The sequence below is a fragment of the Myotis brandtii genome, unplaced genomic scaffold (genome assembly GCF_000412655.1).
Source record: "Myotis brandtii unplaced genomic scaffold, ASM41265v1 scaffold247, whole genome shotgun sequence".
In the NCBI taxonomy this organism is placed as follows: domain Eukaryota; kingdom Metazoa; phylum Chordata; class Mammalia; order Chiroptera; family Vespertilionidae; genus Myotis; species Myotis brandtii.
The window spans coordinates 2,346,158-2,353,918 of NW_005359352.1; the positions used below are offsets into that span (position 1 = coordinate 2,346,158).

At 56.0% G+C, this 7,761-nt stretch overlaps 2 long non-coding RNA genes across 7 annotated transcripts in view; both read left to right on the top strand.

Annotated features, from left to right (window-relative positions):
- The window catches only part of LOC102249232, a 27,560-nt gene that overhangs the window by 4,131 nt on the left and 15,668 nt on the right, over positions 1–7,761 (top strand). For 2 of the 6 annotated variants that reach the window (XR_001362315.1, XR_001362317.1), the window contains exon 2: positions 3,269–3,401. This is a non-coding gene — a long non-coding RNA (uncharacterized LOC102249232). Of the gene's footprint in view, positions 1–3,268; positions 3,402–3,984; positions 4,236–4,255; positions 4,709–4,886; positions 5,147–7,761 lie in introns of those variants that run through there. The other 4 variants (XR_001362314.1, XR_001362316.1, XR_001362313.1 and 1 more) reach the window with 4 other exon arrangements.
- On the top strand, positions 5,181–5,966 carry LOC106726285. Its single transcript, XR_001362319.1, has 2 exons — positions 5,181–5,528; positions 5,630–5,966. It is a non-coding gene; the product is annotated as an uncharacterized LOC106726285 (long non-coding RNA).

The following is a 7,761-nucleotide window of genomic DNA, read 5'->3' on the forward strand; positions in this document are numbered from 1 at the left end:
GGCGTGACGAGGGCTGGTGCTGGCGACCTGCCGCCTGCACTGTCATGTCTTCTTCTCAAGGAAAGGCCAGGCCAGCCGGGGTGTGTTTTGTTAGGAACGACAAGGCAGGGGCGCATTAATGGTGAGGCCAAGGCTGGGGTGGGGTGGGGTAGGGGAGGCCAGGGGGTCCCTGCTGTGGGGGTGAGCCAGCCTTCCAGCCAGGGCAGTGCTGTGGCCGGCAGCATCTTGCTCAGAGGTGGCCTTACCTGTCCCTGAGAGGGAAGCTTTTGACTTCTCATACTCAATTTTAAACGCTTTTTTTTCAAGATTTTATCTTTGTTCAATAAGAGAGGAAGCAGAAAGGCTGGCTGGACTCCCGTGCCCAGCTGTGATCTGGGCCCTGCTTCCTCATGAATCCTAGAGCTCTCACTGCTAGATGTCCATCGCCCTGCCTGGTGAGCCCGACTTTAGCAGTCCTGACAGTGCTGACTCAGAGCCTATGAGTGTGGTCTTCGTGATAAGCTGTTGTTAAAGAGCTCAGACGTGGTTAAGCACTAACCAGCCGGGCACAGGTGCTCCCTGCCCTCTGGGCCGATAGGAATTGGTCTTTTCTTTGTGCCCCAATCTTTCCCACTCGCCTTTATTCCGGTGCCTTCTCGTCGCATTGCTTGTTCTGTGACTGCATATCCTTTCCCACAGGACAGTTCTCTGTGGTTCGAGTGCGGGCCGGGGCCCAGGAGCACACAGCTCGTCTTCAGGGTGCCCTCGGGGAAGCAGCTTCAGGGTCACACGGCGATCAGTGGCAGTGGGGAGTTTGAATTCTGCTCTGAGTCCAGAGCCACCCCTACGGGGCCTGGGGGTTACTGTCCCATGCAGGCCCTGTGAGGGGATGTGTCGGGGCAGCACGGGCCCCTGTGGCAGGCATGGAGTGCAGGGGCTTCCGGGGTCAAGGGCATGTTGCTAAAAATAGCACTTAATGCTTGTTCTGACGGCTGAGCAACGCATGTTAGCCTATGCATGTGATGCATGTCTGTGTTGAGCTAAATGTTAACAGCACAAACCACAAAGAAGGAGAGAGTCAGTCTGTACTCTCACCATCAGGAGAGAACCAGTCACTTCCAGGTCCTCTGTCACGGGGACATGCCTGCTGTCCACGAACATACAGGCAGCTCGCCCAGTCTTCCTTCATGCCTCAGTGACGATGGCCCGTCCCCACCGCAGTCTCTCACCGCACAGAGTGGCACATGCGTTACGTCCAGACGGGTCTATAGCTTAGCCGAGCCTCCCTACGCCGGGCATTGAGGGGACTTCTGGGCCGGGCATTGAGGGCACTGCAGTCCCTCACCGCACAGAGTGGCGCATACGTTATGTCCAGACGGGTCTACAGCTTAGCCAAGCCTCCCTACGCCGGACATTGAGGGGACTTCTGGGTTTTCATTACCATAATCAATGCCGCAGCCAACGTTCTCTGATTGAAATCTTTGTGCAGGCCCACGATTATTTTCTTATATAAATTTATTTTTGAAGTTAATGTTTTATCTTTCTCATTGGCTTGGAGTATTGATAAGAGAGTGAAAGTGGAAATCATTTTAATTCCTCGAAATTTATCCAGAAAAGCATGGAGACAGCATGTTTAACTTTGCATTTAGTAGCTAAAATGCAGTATCTACCCTAATATATATAAAAACCTAAGCGACCGGTAGCTGTGATGCTCACTGACCACCAGGGGGCAGATGCTCAACACACAGGCAGGGAAACATGGAACAGACTGATGAATCTCAGAGGGAAGCAGGAGGTGGGGGGCGGGAAGAGAGTAACCAAAGATCTTATACGCATACTAGAGGCCCGTGCATGGAATTCGTGCAAGAGTAGGCCTTCTTCCCCTGGCTGCCAGCACCAGCTTCCCTCTCAGCCCCGGCTTCGTCCAGAAGGTCGTTCGGAAGGATGTCTGGTCTAATTAGCATATTATGCTTTTATTATTATAGACTAGAGGCCTGGTGCCATGCACTGGTGAGGTCCCTCTGCCTGGCCTGCGGGGATCAGGCCGAAACCGGCCTGGTGCATGGATTCGTGCACCGGTGGAGTCCCTCAGCCTGGCCTGCGCCCTCTCACAATCTGGGACCCCTCGGGGGTTGTCGGACTGCTCCTTTCTGCCTGATCCCCACAAGCCAGGCCGAGGGACCACACTGGTGCACGAGTCCGTGCACTGGGCCTCTAGTGATTATTATAATTAACTAGTCACCCAGTGCACGGATTTGTGCACATTCAAAAGAAATTAATTAGAACGTGGCCGGTGGAGTGGGACTGGGGGAGACAGACCCGACACGCCCTGGAGCCAACCTCCCGCAGTCCCTCCCTGGCGCCTGCGGAGTGAGCAGGGTTCCTCCGGCGGGTGGGGTCCCTCAGCCTGTGGGGATCGGGCTGAAATTGGCTCTCCGACATCCCCTGAGGGGTCCCGGAGTGCGAGAGGGCACTCTGCAAAGTTGCTGTTGTACAGGGTGTGGAATGCAAACGCAAGTGTGCAGTAAACCAGATTCAGGACTGGATCTCTGACATCCCCTGTGGGGTCCCGGATTGGGAGAGGGCAGTTCTCGGGTGAGACACCATGGAATCGGGCTCTCTCCTCTCTGGTTCCAGGTGTATCACCCGAGAACTGCAGCTGCCAAGTCACTGCAGCTCAGCAGCTCCTTCATTGAGTGTCTGCCCCCTGGTGGTCAGTGTGTGCCATAGCGACCTGTCAGATGGTCAGACACTTAGCATATTAGCCTTTTATATATGTAGATGTTATAGGACCAGAGGGTTGACAGCTGTTGGACTGGTTTTTAAAAAGAAGTTCAAGGTGTACTGGTGTACAGTCCCATCCCAGTCCTCAACTGTGGGGGAGGGGTGATGTGCCACGCCCACCGAGGAGTGGGCAGAGCCGGTCAGTCCCAGGCCCGCCCCTCCTTTCCCCACAGCCGTCCAGCAGGTCCCAGAGGCTCTGGGCCGATTTGCACTGCCCTGGATGACGCCCTGGCATGAGCTGCGGCCTCAGTGAGCCACCTGGCACAGAGCTTGGGGGGGGTGTCTCGTCTCGTTAGGACCAGGTATGGCGGGCCGTGTGATGTGGTTGCCATCTTAACAACACGGGGACGTCACGCCTGTCTGAGAGGAGTGTAGTGAGCTGGTTGTGCAGACCGTGCACTGTTAGCGGAACAGGAACACCGCTGACGACGCTCCAGATGCCTTCGCTTCTGTCGCTGCTTTCCCACGTGAGGTCCTGACCTGCTTGCTCTCTTTGTGTCTGTAGATCCACATCATAGATTTTGACGACGAAAACAACATCATAAACAAAAATGTCCTCCTCCACCAAGTGGGTGAAATCTGGCACATTAGTGCCAGCCCCGCGGACAAAGGCGTGCTGGCTACCTGCTACAACAAGAGTGAGTACCCAGCCTTTGGTCCACGCCGCCGAGGCGCCCTCGTGGGGTGGCTTTGTGTCACTTGTGGACTGGTGCACGATTTATAGGATCTGTGGTCAGGGAGGGCGCTGTGTCCACAGAGAGGCTGTGCTCCTGTGGGCCGATGGTGCAAGGGTGATGGAGTCCCAAGTCAAGACTCGGGCCTGGAAGCAGCTGTTCCTGGATCTGATCCCTCGGGGTGGGGAGGCGGGGCTGGAGGTCCTGGGATACAGGATGGCAATTAGCGGCACCGCCCAGGAAGGCGCAGGGCGGCGTCTTCCCTGCTGCCTGTGTGTGTGATAGCGGCTCAGCCATGCCTGTCAGTGCGCTGCTAACCTCTCCTCCCACACGCGCTGGGTGTTCGTGTCCGGGGACCTTGCACACGGTGCCAGCCCAGGCGTCTGTGACACGCCTCCCTTCATCCACCCCTCGGTCATCGCCAACAACCAGCGCTCAGATTCTGCCTTCGGGGAAATCGCCCGCTTTTCCTTTTCTGTACGTGGGCCCACGTAGAGCCTTCTGGGTTTTGCGAGAAGTTTCTAAAATGTTTTCTTCCTTTGTCCAGGGAGCAGGACGCTCGTTAGTATCTGTCACCTTAGACGGCATCACACGCTCACCCTCCTTCCCGTGGGCTCCGGAATGTGACAGTGGGGGCGTCTCCCTGTTTCTGTGGGCTCCAGGTGCCGCTCTGGAACCGAGGGCTGCCCTTCTGCTGTCACAGAACCCTGCGTGCACCTCCTCTATCCCCACCCCCTGGTCTAAAAACACGTCTCTTCAGGGCAGGAGGATGGTTTCTGAATGGCCTTTCTGCCCTGATTCTCTGTCTCTTTTCTTAGCTTTTCACTGCGTCATTGGTTGATGGGGCGCAGCGTCCCAGGACCCCCGCTAAGGCCCTTTCTTCCTCCGTCGTCCGTGTCGGAGGAGCTTCTCCAGGGAGGCCCTTCCTTCCTCCTTTGTCACCTTTGAGGAAAGTCACTTCCCGTGCTGTGGTCTCTGACGGCTGGGGCGCCACCCCACCTTCCCGCGGCCTGTTTGGGATGGAGACATACTCTGTACTTGTGTGGAAGTAGCTTTAACTAGTTTATCTCGTACGTGCCCTCCCCGCTTGGTGTGGATGGTCTGCGGGTCTGTGGCCCTGACAGCCATGTTCTCCATCCCCCGGGTGACATTCACCGCCCACCTCCTCCAGCCCTTCTCTGGTCCCCGTGGGGGGAGGGGACGGAGGCAGCAGTCGGTCGCCCGCACGGCCTGAGCAGCTCCTGCTTGCAGAGCTCTGCTCCCCTCACTGCCGGGGACGGCACGTCTGTGACACGCCTCCCTTCATCCACCCCTCGGTCATCGCCAACAACCAGTGCTCAGATTCTGCCTTCGGGGAAATCGCCCGCTTTTCCTTTTCTGTACGTGGGCCCTCGTAGAGCCTTCTGGGTTTTGGGAGAAGTTTCTAAAATGTTTTCTTTCTTTGTTCAGGGAGCAGGACGCTCGTTAGCATCTGTCACCTTAGACGGCATCACACGCTCACCCTCCTTCCCGTGGGCTCCGGAATGTGACAGTGGGGGCGTCTCCCTGTTTCTGTGGGCTCCAGGTGCCGCTCTGGAACCGAGGGCTGCCCTTCTGCTGTCACAGAACCCTGCGTGCGCCTCCTCTATCCCCACCCCCTGGTCTGAAAACACGTCTTTCAGGGCAGGAGGATGGTTTCTGAACGGCCTTTCTGCCCCGATTCTCTGTCTCTTTTCTTAGCTTTTCACTGCGTCATACCTCCTCTATCCCCACCCCCTGGTCTAAAAACACGTCTCTTCAGGGCAGGAGGATGGTTTCTGAATGGCCTTTCTGCCCTGATTCTCTGTCTCTTTTCTTAGCTTTTCACTGCGTCATTGGTTGATGGGGCGCAGCGTCCCAGGACCCCCGCTAAGGCCCTTTCTTCCTCCGTCGTCCGTGTCGGAGGAGCTTCTCCAGGGAGGCCCTTCCTTCCTCCTTTGTCACCTTTGAGGAAAGTCACTTCCCGTGCTGTGGTCTCTGACGGCTGGGGCGCCACCCCCACCTTCCCGCGGCCTGTTTGGGATGGAGACATACTCTGTACTTGTGTGGAAGTAGCTTTAACTAGTTTATCTCGTACGTGCCCTCCCCGCTTGGTGTGGATGGTCTGCGGGTCTGTGGCCCTGACAGCCATGTTCTCCATCCCCCGGGTGACATTCACCGCCCACCTCCTCCAGCCCTTCTCTGGTCCCCGTGGGGGGAGGGGACGGAGGCAGCAGTCGGTCGCCCGCACGGCCTGAGCAGCTCCTGCTTGCAGAGCTCTGCTCCCCTCACTGCCGGGGACGGCAGCGCATGGCAGGCGGTGAGTGACCTCAAATTCCCCCGTCCGTCCAGCCGCACCGTGTGCAGCCTCGCTCACCTCTGCCCTGGCTCACTGACAGGCTGTCACTGCCGTCGTCTGAGCTTAACCATCGTCTGACGATGGTGAGAAATCGGGTCTCGGCGTCGGGTGGTGGTGGGCTTTGTACATTCAGTACATTCTTCCGGAACACGGATGAAGGTTTTAAAAAAAAACACCTCTAGTTTTTCTTTCTGATAACTTTATTCTACACGGATGAAGGTTTTAAAAAAAACACCTCTAGTTTTTCTTTCTGATAACTTTACAAGAAGAATGCATCAATGTGGAAGCAAGAGGAGGGCAGGAGGGAGGGCGAGGCTACACCACGGTCGCCTGCAGCCTGGAGTCTGCACAGGGCTGTGATGGAGCGGCTCCCGGGCGATGGGCCGCGCTCCCTGCAGGCAGAAGCACACCCTCATCGTTGCCGACGTCCCCCGGGGGCCAGGCCTCTGAGCCCGGGAACATGCTGTCACTCAGGGAAGTCACACTGTGGATCCTGACACCTGCCCCTCCCACGTCCACTCCAGATCTGTGAGATCTGCATGGGCACTCGGACTCCCAGGTTCAGGTCCACACAGGTCTCTGACGGTGCTTTGGGAAGAAAGCATCCTATATAATAAAGAGCTAATGTGCTAATTAGACCGAACAGCAGAACCACCGTCCGGACGACCTTCTGGATGAAGCCGGGGCTGTGAGGGCTGAGGCAGCGGGCTGCAGGGGCCGAACCCCTTGCACAGATTTCGTGCATCAGGCTTCTAGTGTTTCAGATCATCTTTAATGGACTCTGTTTAAAAACTATGGCTTTACTACCTTCATTTCCTTTTTTTCTTTATGATTTTGTATAATCATTTCAATGACCCTTTGACATAGGAATTAGTCTGTCCAGTTTACAGATGAGGTAGCAGAGGCTCAGAGAGGCTAAGCTACTTGCCTGGTGTCACACAGCTTCTAAGTGGCAAAGCAGAGGTACATCTCTGTGCCCGATCCTCACGGCCTTCCTGCCAATGGAACTTGAACAGACCACGTAGAGCAGTGGTTCTCAACCTTCCTAATGCCGCGACCCTTTAATACAGTTCTTCATGTTGTGGTGACCCCCAATTTCATTGTTACAGATTGAACATAATTAAAGCATAGTGATTAATCACAAAAACAATATGTAATGATATATGTGTTTTCCAATGGTCTTAGGCGACCCCTGTGAAAGGGTCATTCGAACCCCAAAGGGGTCGCGACCCACAGGTTGAGAACTACTGACCTAGAGTCTCGGTGTCATATTAGCATTTCCTCTTTTTCTGAATTAGAAATGGTTCACACCGTTGCTTCTGTCTGTAGTGTGCTGTGTGTCTGTTATGTGTGAGCATCTGTTGTATTTGCCTGTCACATGGGTCATGTGTGTGTCATGTGTATCTGTTGCATGTGTTTTGTGTGTGCCTGTCTTATCTACGTGTCCTGTGTGTCTGTCATATGTATGCTGTGTGCGTACTTGTCTGCGGGGTGTGTCGTGTGTCTGTCATGTGTTGTGCATGTCGTGTGTCTGTTATGTGTGTGTTGTGTGTGTTGTGTGTGTGGTGTGTGTGGTGTCTGTGTGTGGTGTGGGTGCACATGTGGTGGCTGGCTGTACCCATGGCGCCTCTTGGGCAGCAGGGGGCGCCAGCGTCCTCTCTGTGCCTCTCTGGTCCTTCCCACCGCCCTCCCTCCACCCGTGGGCTGTGCCCTTGGCCTGATCCGTTTGCCAAGCTTTCTGGCTCTTCCCAGGCATTTCTCTAAATGTTGCCACGGACTCGCAGACCGTGCTGGATGCACACGGCAGAATAAGGCTCCCTGCTGGCCTCTCGCTGACGTGACGCGGCATGGAGTGCCTACCTCATGGTCAGGGTGCCCGTTCCCTAACCCCACACCCAGGCCCCGGGGACCTGCTCAGCCCCCGGCCCCCCTGTGGCGGCAGCAGCTAGACCCCCAGGCGGCGGGGGG